General features: G+C 44.8%; 1 long non-coding RNA gene across 2 annotated transcripts in view; it reads right to left on the reverse strand.

Moving 5' to 3' along the window:
* Window positions 1-4,338: 4,338 nt before the first annotated feature.
* LOC144302715 (uncharacterized) overlaps window positions 4,339-19,233 on the reverse strand; it is a 30,272-nt gene continuing 15,377 nt past the window's right edge. The window contains exons 3-5 of one of the 2 annotated variants that reach the window (XR_013369743.1): window positions 15,942-16,152; window positions 8,867-8,989; window positions 4,339-6,911 (exon numbers count right to left, since the gene is read on the reverse strand). This is a non-coding gene — a long non-coding RNA (uncharacterized LOC144302715). The remainder of the gene's footprint in view (window positions 6,912-8,866; window positions 8,990-15,941; window positions 16,153-19,233) is intronic. The other variant, XR_013369744.1, reaches the window with a different exon arrangement.

Consider the following 19,233-nt stretch of genomic DNA (forward strand, 5'->3'; position numbering starts at 1 on the left):
GAACATAATGTCTTCATGATCTCTGGACCAGAATTTCTTAAAAAGAACATCAACAGGGCCATCCAGAAAATAAAAGATTGGAGAACTGAACTTCGTTGAAACGAAGAATTTACATTTGTCAAAAGACAATATTAAGAGAGTAATAAGGCAAGCTGCAGGTGGGGAGAAGATATTTGCGATACGTACACCTGACAAAGGACTCATATTCACACTATGTAAAGAATTCTCACCAATCAATAAGAATAATACAGGAAAACAAACTAAAAATGGGTAAAATACTTTAACAATCACTTTAGAAAGTGACCAATAAGTATGAACATTATTAGTCACAGGAAAGCAAATGGCTAAAAATACCAAGTGTTGGCAAAGAGGTATAGCAACCAAAACACTCATAATTTGTGGGTGTAAGTGTAAACTGATTTTAAAAAATCACTTTAGGAAGATGCTTGACAGTGTCCACTAAAACTAAACTTATGCATATCCTAGGGCTCAGAATCCCACTTTTAGTTTTACATCCTACAGAAATAAATGCTTGTATCTACCAAAATACATATGCAAGGATGATCATAACTTTATTTATGAAGCCAAACATCTATGGTGGAACAAATATATGTATTTTAGAATATCCATATCCATGGATAGAAAGAAAAACAAACTATTTCTATAGGCAGAAACATGGATGAGTCTCAGCATAATATTGAGCAAAACAAACCAGGCTCAAAAAACTAGGATGACAGTTGTGTCCTCCAAGGAGCAGAAGCCAAGACTGAGCTAGAAGCACACAGGATTTGCTGGAAACAGGAATGGGCGGGGGGAGCCTCCAAGCCTGACATTTAGAAGAGAAAGGATACAAGCTAGGTAGAAAGAGCCTCAGCCTTCAGTACAGCTCCAGGAACATCTTGGTGAGCTCAGCGAGGAGCTTCAACTAACGGTGACCCCTAGAGGGGTCTGTGGGTTGCCAGAAAGGGAAAGCCCTGGTCCCACCATGATCAGTCATTGACTGGTGCTACCCAGGGAGTACGTGACCTTAACTCAAAAGCTGAAGCATCACCTGGATAAAAGGCCCACCTTAGGGAATATGGTCAATCGTACTGGAATGGTGTTGTAGGGTGACAGATGGCAGCCACACTGCAGTGAGCATAGCGTAACCTATAGGCTCATCGAATCGCTATGTTGTCCACCTAAAACCAACGTAACATCAGGTGTCAAACCATACTTTGGTATAAATAAATATATATCAACAACCAAAGCTGAGACACACATACACACCCTGAGACTGTCAACCAACTGTACTCCTGGTGGTGGGTGACCTGAGTGACACGCCCGCGTGGCTGCCACAGGTACACACCAAATAATTGCATGTGTTGGAAGTCCAGAGCTGTCTAATGGAATCTAATCCACAGTGACAGAAGTCAGAAAAGCAAGGATTATGACTGGGAGGGGGGCAGGAGGGAGCCTGCTGGATTGTAGGAAATAAGCTATTTCTAGATTTGGATGGTAAATATATAGATATATATATATTTGCATCTATATAATTTATGCAATCTATGATATGGAGGTTATATACTTCTGTTGAGAAGGGGAGGGAATGATAGAGGCGAGGTTTCCTTTCCAAGATTGCACGTGGCCCTGACTCCACGAGGGTGTTTATCTAAGGCACTAGCCACACACCTCCTTTTTAGACTTAAGAGGTCCCTGAAAGTAGTTTTAAGAAAAAGAGTAAAAAGATTTTTTTTTTCAGTCCCCTTACCTGGTTTCTGAAGTCTCACTGTTTAAAATAAACAGAAGAGTCCCATATCGGGCAGGACTAGGTTTGGCTATCACAGACAACCCAAAGTAATACTGACTCAAATAAGACTGAATTGATTTCGCTATCACCTAAAAGAAGTCCAGAGGTAGGCAGTCCCGTCCTAATTTGCTGGGGCTCATGGGCCATCCTTGGCTCATGGTTTTCACCTCCCTGTCCGAGAGGGCTGCTTTAGCTGCAATCACCACATCTGCATTCTAGCTACAAGCAAAAATGGCAAAGGGACACTCTCCCTTCCATGTAGAGACACTACCCAGAAGTTGCACACGGCACCTCCACGTGCCTCCCACTGGACAGGGCTGGTCTGAGCACCCCAGCCACAGGGCACGCATTTCGGGTGCCAGATGCCCAGCTAGATGGCAGAGTTCTAGGACTAAAGACACAGGCAAACAGATGCTGAGAGATACCACGCTCGTTCGACCATAACCCCCAGAAGGATATGTAATATAAGGGAGAGGAAACAGAGCATGCCCAAGACGGCAGAGGACCATATCCGAGACACGTACATGCTTTAAGAGCAAAACTTTGTAGATGCATCTGTATTATGCTCTTAATGTTTAAAAAAATGCTGTATGCTCAAGGGGTACCTGGGTGGCGCGGTAGGGTTCAAGGTCTGACTCTCAGTTTCCCATCGGTTCCTGATCTGGGGGGTCTTGAGGTCAAGCCCCGCGTCAGGCTCCGCAGGCAGCGTGGAGTCAGCTGGACATTCTGGTTCCCTCTCCCTCTGCGCCTCCTGCTCGTCGTTCTCTCTCTCTCTCTCTCTCTCTCTCTCTCTCTCAAATAAATACATCTTTTTTTTTAATGCTGCACATTTGAAAATGAATGATCCAAGATAAATTGAACAGATGGAGTTCAGGAAGGAGTCCGTTGAGAAATAAAGATGAAAAGGGAACTGGATGACCGAGGGCAAAAGCATCTTGAAATTAATTCTGCCATTGTGAGATTTCATACTTCATCAGAAGCGGTGGGGAGCAGAACCGACGGCGTAGACAACTGCATCATTAATACAGGCGACGAGCTTGATGAACTTTTGCGGGGCAAACCGGGGAGGGAAAGCAGACGGGAGAGATGAGCATTCGGAGAGAGCACAGACGTGGAGCACCAACCCTGAAGGGCCACTGTGGTCGTTTTGAAGAAAAGATCTAAACCAGTGGAAGAGGAGCAATACTTAAAGGCACAAAGAAAAATGTTTATAAGCTAAAGGTAGGCTTTAATCTGCGGATCAACATAGCTTCCTAGATCCCGGGGAAAAAAAATAATAAATGAAAAGAAATCTGGACACATGCTGGTAGAAGTCTGAATTTCAAGGTAAAAATATGTTTTTTTTTCTAGTACAAACTCTTATTTATTAAATGCAAAATACACGTATGGGACTTTGTAAAGGCTTTGTATGGGACATTTTTGTCACAAAAAGTTTGTTACTTAATTGGACCTGCTTTGTACAGAATTAGTCTTGCTTTATACAGAAAAGCCACTTTGGGGCCTCTCCCCTAAAGAAGACAAGCACTGACATTTCAGTTTTAACAGACAATGGTGACAATGTCTCTACTACCTCAGTTGCAAGCAGAATGCTGGAACTTGGCTTCTTCACCAGTATAATGATGATAAAAAGACACACACACACACACACACACACACACACACACACACTATATATATATATATATATATGAAACCATTATCTAAACATTCTACAGATACAGTGATTTTCTTAACAGCCAACTTTTGCTTTACCTTTTTCCTACAACACATTAAAAAAATATATGCCCATAAAAATACAGTCATGATTTCCTTATAAAAGTTCCTAATATTACTCTTAAAAGAAGTGGAATAGACTACCTTCCATGCTGCCACTCTTTCTTTTTTTTTTAATTTATTTTTTATTGGTGTTCAATTTACTAACATACAGAATAACCCCCAGTGCCCATCACCCATTCACTCCCACCCCCCGCCCTCCTCCCCTTCTACCACCCCTAGTTCGTTTCCCAGAGTTAGCAGTCTTTACGTTCTGTCTCCCTTTCTCATATTTCCCACACATTTCTTCTCCCTTCCCTTATATTCCCTTTCACTATTATTTATATTCCCCAAATGAATGAGAACATATAATGTTTGTCCTTCTCCGACTGACTTACTTCACTCAGCATAATACCCTCCAGTTCCATCCACGTTGAAGCAAATGGTGGGTATTTGTCATTTCTAATAGCTGAGTAATATTCCATTGTATACATAGACCACATCTTCTTTATCCATTCATCTTTCGTTGGACACCGAGGCTCCTTCCACAGTTTGGCTATCGTGGCCATTGCTGCTAGAAACATCGGGGTGCAGGTGTCCCGGCGTTTCATTGCATTTGTATCTTTGGGGTAAATCCCCAACAGTGCAATTGCTGGGTCGTAGGGCAGGTATATTTTTAACTGTTTGAGGAACCTCCACACAGTTTTCCAGAGTGGCTGCACCAGTTCACATTCCCACCAACAGTGTAAGAGGGTTCCCCTTTCTCTGCATCCTCTCCAACATTTGTTGTTTCCTGCCTTGTTAATTTTCCCCATTCTCACTGGTGTGAGGTGGTATCTCATTGTGGTTTTGATTTGTATTTCCCTGATGGCCAGTGATGCAGAGCATTTTCTCATGTGCGTGTTGGCCATGTCTAGGTCTTCCTCTGTGAGATTTCTCTTCATGTCTTTTGCCCATTTCATGATTGGATTGTTTGTTTCTTTGGTGTTGAGTTTAATAAGTTCTTTATAGATCTTGGATACTAGCCCTTTATCTGATATGTGATTTGCAAATATCTTCTCCCATTCTGTAGGTTGTCTTTTAGTTTTGTTGACTGTATCCTTTGCTGTGCAAAAGCTTCTTATCTTGATGAAGTCCCAATAGTTCATTTTTGCTTTTGTTTCTTTTGCCTTCGTGGATGTATCTTGCAAGAAGTTACTATGGCCGAGTTCAAAAAGGGTGTTGCCTGTGTTCTTCTCTAGGATTTTGATGGAATCTTGTCTCACATTTAGATCTTTCATCCATTTTGAGTTTATCTTTGTGTATGGTGCAAGAGAGTGGTCTAGTTTCATTCTTCTGCATGTGGATGTCCAATTTTCCCAGCACCGTTTATTGAAGAGACTGTCTTTCTTCCAATGGATAGTCTTTCCTCCTTTATCGAATATTAGTTGCCCATAAAGTTCAGGGTCCACTTCTGGATTCTCTATTCTGTTCCACTGATCTATGTGTCTGTTTTTGTGCCAGTACCACACTGTCTTGATGAAAAATATGTTTTTTTTAACCAAATATGGATTTTTACCTTAAAGAGAAGGTAAAATAAAGATTCCTATGAGAATCTGGGCAGAAGAAAAATATCGTTCATCCAGAAAGAAAGGAAAATAATTTTTTCTTAGATTTCTCCCTTGTTTTATTTGAAGCCTAAACATAATGGAGCGACATCTACCGAATGAAAAAGGCGAGAGCCAGAAGAGCTAATCCCGTGGGTGACTTAGCGGGATGGGGATGTGGAGGGGGGAACCCTTGTGTTAAAGAGAGTGATGCTCGCTTTCTTGATGGATCCGTTTATCTCACATTTCTAGTAAAAACTTAGAAGTTGGGGATAGACCGGGAGCCGCTAGAATATCCAAGCGATTTGTGCCAGCTATCATACAGTTGATGAGCCCTACTGCGCAAGAACCAGCGCTGGAAAATAATGGTCGACACCCTGTCGGAACACTGTGAAAACCCTGTAACTTAAATAAGTGTCATCAAACCAAATCTAGAGCAGTGGCAGTACCACCACCCCAAGTGGACTTCATGAGTGTACAAGAACACACACTCAGTTTCTGAGCCTGTCTTTCTCCCCTGCCCTTTGACCCTGAGCAAGGATAGAACATCTTTTAGGCCCGAGGTCTATCACGGGGAGAGGAGCTTTCATGTAGGAATCACAGACATCTGAAGAGCTAGTTTGTGAAGTGATATGTAACTTTATGGTGTGGCCATTTGGGGGGGGGCGGGGGAATGGGAGCCAACTCCCATTGAGTTCTCCAAAGAGCCTGTGACACCCCCTCACCCCCACAAAAGACCCAGAACCAGTACTGATGGCTTTGTAAACACACAGTGATAAAATGATAGGAGAAAATAAGGAAAATATAAGGAAAAGATCCCGGAAATACAATCAACATGTCCTAAGGATCCAAGAAAGAGAAAAGAGAAGAGATACAATAGAAGCAATATTCAAAGGAATAACCGGGGGAAATTGCTGAGTTTATAGAATTAAAGATTGCCAGACATATCCTGTTGAATATTTCAAGATTTAAGGAGAAAGGAAAAAAAAACCCTCTACAAGCATCTAAGGCAAGAAAGAACAGCTTATTTTCTCAAGCAGTGGTTCTCAACCCCAGCTATGTATTAAGATCATTGGGCGAGCCTTTAAAAAATACTACTGTCTGGACTCCATCCTCGAACATTCTAACTTAATTACTCTGGGATGGAACCTGGGCATTGAGGTTTAAAAAATCTCCCTCAGTGATTTGAATGTGCAGAAGTCGGGGTTGAGAACCGCCGCCCCAAGGGAAGAAAAGTCATCCACTTCTCCTCCAGGGAACCAAAGAGCAGCAGTAAATGGAGACTGGCTTCCAAGCTGGGGAGGAAAAGCGGGATATACTCAAGTCAAGAGATCATTTGTAGGGAAGATTAATATCCTCCTGTGGGCTGAGGCTCTGAAAGTATTGCACTCACAGTTTAGAGATCCGATGGATCAAGATAAAGACCTCAAGCATGAGGGTAACTTGATAAAAAGAGATGGTAGGGAGCAATGGAAACCAAGTACACCGAGAGTAGTGTCTGGAAAACTGTCATTAATATCGTTATAAGACAAAACAAATGTCAAAAATCAATCTCCAAAGAAAAGTTAATAATGTAAAATAACAATCAAAGCGTAGAACTGGGGCGCCCAGGTGGCTCAGTTCATTAACCGTCTGACTCTTGATTTTGGCTCAGACCACGACCGCAGGGTGGTTAGTTCCAGTTCTAGAGTTGGGGTCCTCGATCGGTGCAGAGCCCGCTTGAGATTCTCTCCTCTTCTCCCTCTGGCCCTCCTCCACCCGGGCCATTCACCCTTTTTCTCTCCCTTAAAAAAAATTTTTTTAAATTAATTTAGATCTAAATTCCAAAGTACATCAATTAAAATTGTGAGCTGGGGAGTAAAAGCCTGAAAGAGTTCTCGTTTTACACAGATGATAATTAATAGATAGTCACGTTCTTAAGCTTGATAAGCGGACAGAAACATATTTCAAACTGCTTTTAATAACAAAAAGTTTCTCACTAATAGAAAAATGTGATTACAGCTTTAAACTAAATAAGAGCGAAGAGAACATACAGTTGGTGAAAAGATAGCAGGATATAAAAACTATTATACTGTATGATCCCATTTTTATGTACGTTTATATAACGCATATTAAAAAATACAAAAAAGAAACATCCGAACGCTGGTTGTCTTCAACAGGTTGGGATTAAGGAGTTTGCAGTTTGTTTTTTTATTAATGTGTCTCAACTTTTTCTAGATGTTTCATGATCAGAATGCTGTTTTTTGTAATTTAGAGAAACCCATGGACACCAAAGTTTTAAATTAATATTCATCTCCCTTTTATCTTCTGTGCAATTCCATAGCGCTTATTTACTACCCAGGATAAAAGTTCCTTTTTAATGTGCTTATTTTAGCGATTACAGGATTTTCAAAATCCAATCCCACATATTTTTGAAGACTAAACACCTATGACTATTATAAAGGTGTTTCTATTAACATTTCTTACTCAGTCACTTTCTGGAAGTAACATGTTTGTGTAAAATCTTGCCAAAAACAAGAATATTAAAATGTGTTCTGCATTAAGAAGGGATCCACATCACAAGTATATTAGAAGTTAACAAGATTTGGGAGTAAAACACATGAAACCAGAAGAACTTGGGAAAATGTGCTTGCAACTATAAATTCTGTAATTAATTTGCTTTACAAGTTCTTTTGGAGATGCGAGGCCACCAAGTAACATCTCGGATTTGCTTTTTATTCAGTCAAAACATATAAAAGCATGCATTACTTGTGGCAGGACTGTGGTCTCCATGTATTTTCCATCCAACTATCCAATTTTGATATGAAGAACCCTGTACAGAGTCATACCGTCCTTTTAATTTTACTTCAATTATTCCTTACTTCTTCCCCACACAGAACCCGGGATTTTATCTAAGCCATGTTTCCCCAGGCTTCCATAGCCTCAGGGTACTAATGGAGTCACATTAATGAGAATCCAAATTCCGTGGGCCCCCAAACTATCTTCCATGGGTACCTTCTGCAGGACCTCGATCTTCTGTCTCGTGAGAACTTCTAGATGCCCCTGGGTGTATGCTACACATGCCCCCAGGGTCTGCCTTTGCTGCTTGCACTTCCTGCTGTGCCATCGCTCCCTGGGCAACCCCGGCACCCTGCCCTGTCCTGAGTCCCACCGCCTTTTGCCACAGGGGAGGTAACCAAGTCCTTCCTGCCAAAGGCTTCAAGCTTCCGAGTGTTGTGTTAGGAAGCAGGCAAGAACATTTCATTCCTCTCTTGCCATTTTGCAGCCAGCCAGGTTGGCTCCTGCCTCGGCTTCATGTCTTCTGATAACCCTGCTCTCTCTTCTCTACGCGGCTCAGGTACGATTCCAGTGGGGCTTGGGCCTGGAGTGAAATCTAATGACAACCACTTCGCTGAACTCCTTCTTCCCTCCCCTCCAAAGTCCGAAGTTCCTTAGACTCAGCCTGGGACTCCTGTTGCACTCCCACTCCTAAAAGGCTACATGCTCCATATAAAGAAATGTTTAGTTATCTTCGTGTTGGACAAGTTTATTTTAATGGATTTGTTGTGAATAAAGATAAATCTAGTCTTTTTAAAATAGCACATTATCAAGCCACTGAGTTACCCATTATCAGTCTCATTCTCGGGAGTTATTTGTGGTTTCTGGACTCTATTCTGTGTTGGTTCTCGTTCTAAAGAAGATTGCTACTTGGGCTAGTACTGCATAAAATCATCCTGGGGTTAAAATGCATTTTACTCACCTAGTTAGGTGGCTAGTTAGGTATTTATTCTTATAAATATAAATAGATGCATTGCCAAAATATAGGAACAAACAAACAAGAAACTCCTGGGAATGGTGAGGAAAGCGCTTGGCCCCTAAAGACCTAAAACAAACAAACAAAGCATTGTGAAGTATGCGAATCCAAAAAAAAAAAAAATTGACTCTATTATCTCTTAACCACATCCTTTTTAAGTTGTCTTCTAATCAATCAAAATCCTGTGATCTTTCCATATTAAGATACTGAGATAGAGATTCAAGGGAACTTCCTATTCCCACCCCCTAGCTTCACAAGGTCTTGAAAATCTGTGGCTTGCTTATTCCTTAATTTTCTTGGCAGCCAATGTTTTTATTTCCTGAAAGATCCCTCCTTCTGAAGCAAAATTTTTCTAAGTGAAACCAACTTCTCCTTTCAATTCTATCATTTTTATTTTTTTTAAGATTTTTATTCATTTATTCATGAGACAGAGAGAGAGAGAGAGAGAGGCAGAGACACAGGCAGAGGGAGAAGCAAGCTCCATGCAGGAAGCCCGACGTGGGACTCGATCCCGGACTCCAGGAACATGCCCTGCGCTGAAGGCAGGCGCTAAACCACTGAGCCACCCAGGCTGCCCTATGATTTTTATTTTATAGAATTTTCCCCCACTGAGCATCTTTATGGGAGAGCTTTCAAATTTGTTTCTTAATAATAACTTTTTCTCCTTGATTCTCAGTGGGAATTTCTCCTGAATTACTCTAATATACGTGGAGTTTTGTTGAAAGTGCTCTTTATAGGTGATATTTTAAAAAGTCAAACTTGTAGAAACAGCAGAATGGTGGCTGCTAGTGGCCGAACATTGAGGGGAAACGCGGAGATGCTGATCAAAGGCATACGAACTTTCGATTATTAGATGAATGAGTTGCGAGACTCGAATGTGCAGTATGGTGACTATAGTTAACAATATTGTATACTTGAAATTTTGCCAAGTGGCTAGATCTTAAACGTTCCCACAAAAAAAAGGGGGAAAAAAGGAAGATAACTATACGAGGTGATGGATGTGTTAACTAACCTTGTTGTGGCAATCACTTCATAATGCATTGATCTAGCAAATCATCACGTTGAGCATCTTGAATTTATACAACTTCATATGTCAATTATATCTCAGTAAAGCTGGAGAAAAAATAGTATCTTACTATAGTTTCTAGCAAAAAAGCTCTAAAAAAATTTAAGACCTTTTTAGCTTTTGAGGTGAAACACCAACGAAAATATAATTCTAGGGATCCCTGGGTGGCGCAGCGGTTTGGCGCCTGCCTTTGTCCCAGGGCACGATCCTGGAGACCCGGGATCGAATCCCACATCGGGCTCCCGGTGCATGGAGCCTGCTTCTCCCTCTGCCTGTGTCTCTGCGCCTCTCTCTCTCTCTCTCTCTCTCTCTCTGTGACTATCATAAATAAATAAAAAAATAAAATAAAATAAAATAAAGAAAATATAATTCTAGAATCGTATTTATTCATTCTAATACTTATTAACATCCTCAGCGCCAGTCTAGAGCCCATGATTATGGGAAGGTATGAGATTCTGTGCAGGGTCTCAAGAGCACACCATCTAGTGGAGGCTCATGCTGTGCTCCCCAAGAGTGGCCTCTCTCTTTCCTCCATCAGGCCAAGCGCAGTCCTTCCTGGAGGACTCATGATCCATCCCCAGTTCTGCGTATAATTTTCCTCTCACTATGCTTCTGGACTCTACTTGAGTATCACCTCCCTCAGAGAAGCCTTCCCTCATTCCCACTCACATACACGCAACACCAGCTAATCAGCATTTCACCCTATTTATTTCCTTTAAAGATTTGTATCACATTTTTATTGGAAAACAAACTGCCCACATATTTATTGTTGATTTTCTTCCACTAGAACGCAAATTCCATGAGAGCAGGATTTTTTTCCTGCCTGGTTTATGGGCACATGTATCTCTAACATTGAAGAGTGTCTAGTAAGCACACTCTAGGAGCATTGAAAAAGACAATGAATGAATGGAAGTTAGATGAATGAATGCAATTAGCTCATTGCAACCCAATACGATTATTGCCATGGTGGAGGAGTGATCTGGGGACCTCCTTGTGTCCAATAATTGATGGGGCGGGAAACAAGGATTACTTTCTAGAAGGCATGAAAACATGGACTTGAGAGAGGGGCCTGCTCTGGAACATCCTGTAGCTTAGTATGTCTGGAGATAAAAGAAAGAGGGGAGTAGGGGCAGTGTTGGAAAAGGAGAAAATGGCCAGAAAGCCGGGACCCACCCTGAAAGGGTTAGGGAGGCCCAGGAGGGCATTCAGCCTTTATCCAGGGAGCGGTGGGGGCACTGATAGTCCCTGAACAAGGATAATAGGTGAGGGAGAGAGAAGGAACAGGGACAGATCTGTTCTGGAGGATGCTCCCCTCAGAAGCACTATGGAGAACGGGATGGGATGGAAGAGCCCAATAAGCCAGCCTGGTGATTCAGTAATTCAGGCAAGAAACCATGAGAAATTGAAGTAAAGCCAGGGTAATCCAGGGAACAAAGCAGAAGGGAGGGTGTAAAATCTGGAAGCCAAAGCAGTTGCAGAGGGAGGAATCACGTTCAGTTCCTCAGGTAGCTACTGTTTCTCAGCAGAAGCTCTTCATTTTCTATAAAGCAGCCCCAAGGCTGCTATTTTCTCTTCGGAGACTATACTGAAGCTGGGAGAGCACCTTCCAGGTCGGCCTGGTGGTTCAAAGGACAGCCTCGGGGGTTAGCCACTCCGACTGGAGGCAGACAACGTGGACCAGACGGCTTCGTTTAGGCTCACAGGTCAACGTTAGCCTGGGCCACTCATAGTCTGATACATACGGGAGGATAGGGTTCCTAAGGCTTCTATCTCCTTGTACATCAAAATTCCTTCTAGATAAGGTGTCTTTTCACTTGTACACTTATCTAACAAGTATTCCGTGAAAGCCTACTAAGTGCTGGTTTCTAGGAACAGAGCCTCCCTTCCTCAAGCAATCCAGAATTTTTCTAAAGATTTATTTAGAGATTGATTGATTGATTTAAAGTTTTATTTATTTATTTAAGAGAGAGGATGCCTGTGTGAGAGCAGGGGGATGGGAGGCCACAGGGGGATGGAGAGAGACAATCCCAAGCCGACTCCCTATTGAGCGCAGAGCGGGACCAACTGACCAACCACCAACCGTGGGCCTCCATCCGAGAATCCCGAGATCATGACCTGAGCCGAAATCTAGAGTTGGCTGCTTAACCCACTGAGCCACCCACACCCCAGCCATCCGGAAGTTAGTGCAGGAGGGCAGCCCGGGGGGCTCAGCGGTTTAGCGCCGCCTTCAGCCCAGTGTGTGATCCTGGGGTTCTGGGATCGAGTCCCACGTCAGGCTCCCCACATGGAGCCTGCTTCTCCCTCTGCCTGTGTCTCTGTCTCTCTCTCTCTCTGTGTCTCTCATGAATAAATAAATAAAATCTTTAAAAAAAAAAAAGTTAGTGCAGGAGACAAAAGGACCATTCAAATGCCCTGTGGTAAGTACAGTAAATAGACTTCCTGACACAGAAATGCACAAAGCAGAAAACGCACCCCCTTCCGAGCCAAAAATGAGTCCAGGACTGGGGGGTCCTAGCTCAGCAAAAGATAAGAATCCTCAAAAAAAAAAAAGGAAAACAACTTGTAACTAAAGGAAGATAAAAGCTCACTAAAAACTAATGCCAGCTCAGGTATAAATAAATGCAAGGGCCTCCCAAACCTGGGCAGGTCCTGTTAACAGGGGATACCGCTTGTGCGGGGGTCTGGCCTATGTGCTCCTCTTTCCTTTCTCCCAGCCAGCGTCTGCGGGGGTCCCACACTCCCCAGTTTGTAGGGGACAAAGCCGGGGCTCCCGGGGTCAAACACTGGGCCCCGGGTCCCAGCGGTGGTGGAGCTGGGATTCCCGCAGAGCAGGGGGAGGAGGTGTTCCTGGCAGGGGGTGGCCCTGGCCCCCGCAGTCAGAGCCCCCTGTGCACCCCGCCTCTGTCCTCCTCAGCCATGTCCCCCACGGCTGTCACCCCGGGGCCGTTGGGTGAGGAATTCAGCCCGGTTGACTTCTGCTCAGTCACACAGCCTGTCTCTGTGGGGACGAAGAATGAGGAAATACACTGGTGGAAAATTCACTCTCCCCTCATTTTCTTTGTGTCAACTCTACCAGAGGAGCCAGCCCACCTCCGTGCCTGCGGCCCACAGGGACTTTGTCACAGGCCGCGGGCCTCCACTTCCTCAGTCATTCGCCCAACGGGGGGCTGACAAAGCTGGGGTTCCGGGCGGGCAGTCGTGCCCAGGGAACACCTACCTGTAACCACTGTATTATGTGGACAAATAAACCCCTTTCTCTTTTTTTCTCCCCAAAAACAGTAATCAGGAATGTGCGGTGCTGACGTTGTTTATGAAAACCTGGAGGTTGACCAGAAGCCCTACTGAGATTTCTCAGCAGCCCAGGAGCTGGCTGATGGTGGGGCTGGGGGCCCGTGTCACCCCATTACCACGGACAGGCCTCCTGCTCACAGCAAGAGCCAGGCCTTCCCCACCTGAAAGGAGGCCCCAGTGGCCGAAATGATTGAGGAGAAACCTTCTTATCCCTAGCAGGAGTGAGGCTGCCATGTGACTCTAAGGAACGGTGAGATGACAGCAGATTTACAGGAACCCAAGTAGCCATGAGTCACGGGCTCCCACCGTGAACGTCCGTGTGCATGTGGGTACCTGTGCGCGAATCCGTGCCCTTCGGAACACGGAGCCCCGGAAGGAAGCCCTCTCGTGTCTTTTCGGCCCTCTGAGCCTTGCGTTTGTTTTTATGCTCACGTGGGGATAATTACGCCACCCCGCCTGGGTTGTTGGTGCTCAACATGATTATCTACATTTTGTAAGCCGCAAGCGCCAAAAAATATTAGTTATTATAATTTTGCTACCGAGGAAGAACTAGAAGAGAAGTTGATTTGGGGACAAGGGTGGGGAGAGCGGGGGACAGGGCAGGAGGTCGAGGCAAGAAGACTGATCTCTAAAGACTGTGGGACGCGTGTGGGGAGCAGAGCTGGGCCCCCCCTCCCCGCAGAGATGCCTCAGGAGGGAGGAGGGAGCCTGGGGGGGGGCAGGCAGAGATTGAAGGACGCCAACAGGGCCAAAGACGCAATCTAGAGGGAGGTTTTCTCAAGAGCCCCAGATGCTTTTCAGATGTTCCACTGCCATTCCCAGCCTCGTGCACAGATAGTTCCTGCTTGGCACGCTGCAGAAACCCGAGGTCAGGAGCCTCAGAAGCTGGAGCACAAGCCAGCAAGTATGAATCAGGGCCGCTCAGACTTACCAGCTTCGGCCTCAGTGAGGCGTGTGTGTGCACCTGTCTCACACGCACAGGCCTCAAGCCCAGGTGTGAGCTACGCAGAACCAACAAAGCGAAGGTTCCCCAGGTCACCTCTAACTGCTGAGCTCTTTTTAGTATTGCTGGGGTGATACCCAGATTTCCTTCCTAAAGGGCCAGTGTGATTCCAGCAGGAGAGGGTCGTTAAGCCCGGTGATGAAAACAAGTTGTTTTGGGGCGCCTGGGCGGCTCGGTCGCTTAAGTGTCTGCCTTCAGCTCGGGTCATGATCCCGGGGTCCTGGGATCGAGCCCCACGTTGGGTTCTACGCTCAGCACGGAGTCTGCTTGTCTCCCTCTCCCTCTGCTCTCCCCCGCCCAACACTTATGCTTTCTTTCTGTCTCTCTCTCTCTCTCTCTCAAATAAATAAGTAAAATCTTAAAAAAAAAAAAAAAGGAACAAATTGTTTTGAAGGGATCATTAAAATTAGGTATGGTATATTCAAGGTAACAGATTTAATTAATCGTTAGGAGTGGCTTTTTAAGGCTAATGCAATAAATGCTTCCCTTGAGACTTCTGGTTGAAGTAGAGGGTTTCACCTCAGGAAGCATTTAAGTGTAAAGTATTCTAATTGTAGAGGTTGCAGGGGAGGGCATCGCGCGGGCTCTCAAGCAACTGGGTGCGACTGAGGCCCTAACTGGCAAGGCAACGCTTGATATCCAGCAGCCCCCATTCAAGAAGGGATCTCGTCCCCCAAAATGGGGGGAAACCACCAGTAAGGAATCCCACCAGAGCCCATCCTCGCCATCCAAAAGCAAAGGACGCAAAGTATAATAAAGTGTCTAATCTCAGTTCTTCCCACCCGCCTCACTCGGAGAGCAAACACTTCGTGTTGGCGTGAAAACAGTTCACCACCCCACACACACACACCCCAAGAAGTAGGAACGAGGAAGAGCGGCAGCAGGAATGATGGATGCACCTGCTTGAGGATCACCCTCTCTGCTCCCCGTCATCGCCGCCGGGGCCGTGCTGGCAGCAGGGCCTCGGGTGGGTTTGGGTGCAACAGAGCACCCTGGGCTTGGATGTCCCCTGCCCTGGGGTCGGTTGGCATCACCAGGAGGCGATGGGGCGACTTCAACACTGGCCGAAAGGGAAGGACTGGGAGGGGCTGAGGCTCAGGCCCCCAACAGGCCATCACAGGAACCCTGGGCTGACTTCCCCAGCCCAGCCAGGCCCAGCGGTAGAGACCGGTGTGCGGGCTGTGGGGCCCGTCTGCTCTGGCTCCCCAGCAGGCCTCGTGCGCAGGGACGTCGAGGCCCGGTGCGGCCTGCCCTCCCTGCAGGTCCAGCAACCTGGTGGGGGGTGGGGGGTGGGGGGGAGCTTGTCCTAGAGGCCAAGACCCACGCAGGCGGCCTCCTGGAGGAACTTTCCAGGCTGGGCTGCTTTCTGAGCAGATGTCCACCCCCCCAGCCCCTCCCCATCCCCAGCCTTTGGTCAGATTTCTGGAGATTTGGGCCTATGTTTGTGGGATTGTCTCTATTCCTTCCCGACGTGGTGGCTGCAAAGATGGGCTTGCTCTTGGGTCAAATTTACAAGCACGTTTTCCTCCTGGACAGAACCAGCCACAAATATCTCCTAAGGGGAGAAAAAGGCTTCCAGATACAGGACTCCAATGTGAGGGGTTGTTTTGGGGTTTTTTTCCCCTCTTTCTCTTTAGGCACGTTTAAAGTCTAATACTTACACTGGACATATTTATCCAGAAGAAGGGCCACAGTTCCCATGCTAACAAGGACCTCACAAAAATCTCCGAGTCGCAAATATAATTTGCACACTTGATCTTTCTCCTGAAGCCGTCGCCCCGGAAGCCTTGTGTTTTCAACCCCACCTGGACGCTGCAGAAGATACGAGAAGGCTCCTCTTCCTCGCCTCTACCTCGGCCACCGTAGCACGGACTGTAGGATAATAAAAGTGAGGGGAAAACAGATTTCTAAACTCTTGAACTCTCGGCAAACTACTTTTAAATTGTCTCTCATTAAAGGGCTACTGGGAAGAGGATTATAAATGTCAAGAAGACCTTTCAGCAAACGCTTACAACCCACGGCATAGTTTTATATTTTTAAAACTAAAACCTCCTAGTTGGTATCATTTTCTATTTTAAAATAGTATTTTCTAGGGCTAAAGAAGCCTATCGTTTACATGACCTATAAGCTAAAAGTGTCCTGTCACCGTGATGAGAGTAACTGTGGGAGACACTCAGCTCCCAGGTGGAAAATCACTATCACCAACAATTAAAAAAAAAAAGTTTTGGAAACATAAGCTACTTCTGTTTGATTAGGAAAACATTTCTCTTCAAAGTGTTGGCAAAGAAAAAGACTTCAGTCTTGAGAAATCTTTTTGGGCTGTAATCTTACATTGACTTATAAGCAATGGTGCAGACATTTAAAGCAGGTAAATGGCTTTAGCCTATTTTTATCTAAACAGGGCAAAACTAAGGTGCATATGAATCAGATCTGGCTTTAGTGGCTCTGGGGCTAGAGCGATAGTCTGCGTCTCTAACAAGCGCCCCGGGATGGACGCTGCGGGTCCAGGAGCACACGAGAATGCAGAAGAGGGTACAGGACTTCCCCCCAGCCTCCATTCAAGGGTGGGACGGTGGCACCCGGAGCCACACGGCCCCAAGACGGCGGTGAAGGCCCTGGACCCCCCAGAGCTCCTCTTGGCATGTTCTCACAGCGGGGTGGAAAGGAGTTTAATCTGTGCTAACCCCAAAACAGGTGAGTCCCTCCTAAATTCAAAGTCCCAAACTAGGTACTGTATAACATAATACCATGTAATTTAAAGATAATCATCTCTTTAGGGACACCTGGGTGGCTTAGTTGGTCATAAGCATCTGCCTTGGGCTCAGGTCATGATCCCGGGGTCCTGGGATCGAGCCCCCTGTCAGGCTCCCTGCTCAGTGGGGAGCCTGCTTCTCCTCCCTCTCCCTCTGTGCCTCCCTCTGCTTGTGCTCTCTCTCTCCCTCTCAAATAAATAAATGCTTTTTTAAAGAAAGTAATAATCTCTTTAAATGTAACATCTATGCTCTGATTATCACCTCTGTCACTGTTTTCTCCTACAAACACTGTTTATTTTGAAAAATTTCAAACTTGAAAAGTTGAAAAACGAATATAACAACTTTAAGTTTAGATTTACCAATCTGCTACGTAAATAGACATATCCGTGTGTGTGTGTATATATATATATATACACACACATAGGTAGTAAATACACACTTAGCTTATTTTAATGTTTGTGGCCACATTGTTTAAAAATAAGTTGCAGTCTTGGGGTACCCAGCTGGCTCAGTCAGAGGAGCGGGAGACTCTTGATCTTGGGGTCATGAGCTCAAGCCCCATGCTAGGGGTAGAGATTACTTAAAAATAACATTCTTTAAAAAGAAGGAAAAAAAGAAAAAGAAAATAAGTTGCAGGTGTCTATTGTTCTTAACATGTTGCTATCATTTGTCTCCATTGACTGGCCCGGCTACAAATCGGCTTCTTAACAGAGAGCTCTGTGTGTGTGCGGGAAACCAAAGCAACTTGGAGTTTCCCAGAGTTTCTAGGATCGGGCTTACAGAGGACAGAGCAAGGGGTGGAAATCCCTTTCACCTTAAAAAAATCTTCAACAGTTCATCCTTCCGTTCTATCTAGTTCCCCAGCTCTACACCATCTTTTAAAAACTATGGAATAATCCCCGGAGACAGGGACTCTAAGATGAGATGCAAGAAAGAATGCCTTGTTTTGCTAAGCCATATGAGAACAGAAGGTGAGTTTGTTTCTTCCTCAGCGACTTCACATTTAGCTGGTGAATCTTTGCGCCTCTGCTAGGAAAGGCAAAGGGCCATCTTAGTCCAACGTGATTACGGTAATTGCCTACGCAAATATTTTGTGACATTACAAAAGAAGTGTTCCAATGTTTATTCAATCTATATGTACCTGTCTTCACCTTTTCATTCCAAAATAGCCAGAAATGAGCTCCCTGCAGGTCTTGACGTTACTTGAGAATTTCCAGTGAACCACCCCATGCATTTTCCTGACCTGGTCTAACCAGGACTTCCACGCCAACCTCCCCACGCGACCATCACACTGCTGCCTCCATGGCTTATGACCAGAGGAAGAGGCCCCACACACTGTGATCCTTTTACTACCACCCCTGCTCTGTACCATGCACATCTCTCTCCATCGCCGCTGAGCCACTCCTCCCCCATCCTGGTTCTTAGAAGAGTCTACATTCAGATAATGGTTAAAAAACAAATCTGAAATCACACAGGGTAGGGTCCTACCAAGACACCCAATTTACATTCCAAAACAGAACATTAAAATGCTCCTGCTCGGGCACCTAGCTGGCTCAGTTGTTAGAGTGTGCAACTCTTGATCTCAGGGACATGAGTTCGAGCCCCACATTCAGTGTAAAGATTACTAAAAAATAAATAAGCTTTACAAAAATAAAACACTAAAATGTTTCCACTTAAGCAGCTGTGCTGGATTACTTTCCTACACTCGGTCCTTCCCCAAGTGCAAAAATCAGCCGGATTTTTTTTTAAGTCACAAAATCCAGTTTCCACCCCATAATGCAGAAATCATTGCCACCTCCAAAACAACAGCCTCGCTACTTCTAGAAAGCTCTTTGTTGCATGTATATAAAGTTATCCCAGATCTCTCTTATTTTCTGCAGTGGGTTCCACTGGTCAGAATCGGTACATGGCCCTGAGTCTATACCTCCGAGTGGCTTTTAAAGAAACTGCAAAAATAAATAAATAAAAAATGGACAAGGGATTTGAATAGACACTTATAATAAAATATACATATGGACAACACATACTTGAAAAGATGCTTAACATCATAAATCATTAGGAAAATGCAAATCAAACCACAGTGAGATTCTACTTAAACAGCCACCAGGTACACTATAATAAACAGAAAATAAGAAGTCTTGGTGAGGATGTGGAGAAGTTGGAACCCTCATAAATTGCTGTTAGGAATGTAAAATGCTGC

Source organism: Canis aureus, chromosome 31 (assembly GCF_053574225.1).
Source record: "Canis aureus isolate CA01 chromosome 31, VMU_Caureus_v.1.0, whole genome shotgun sequence".
Classification (NCBI taxonomy): Eukaryota; Metazoa; Chordata; class Mammalia; order Carnivora; family Canidae; genus Canis; species Canis aureus.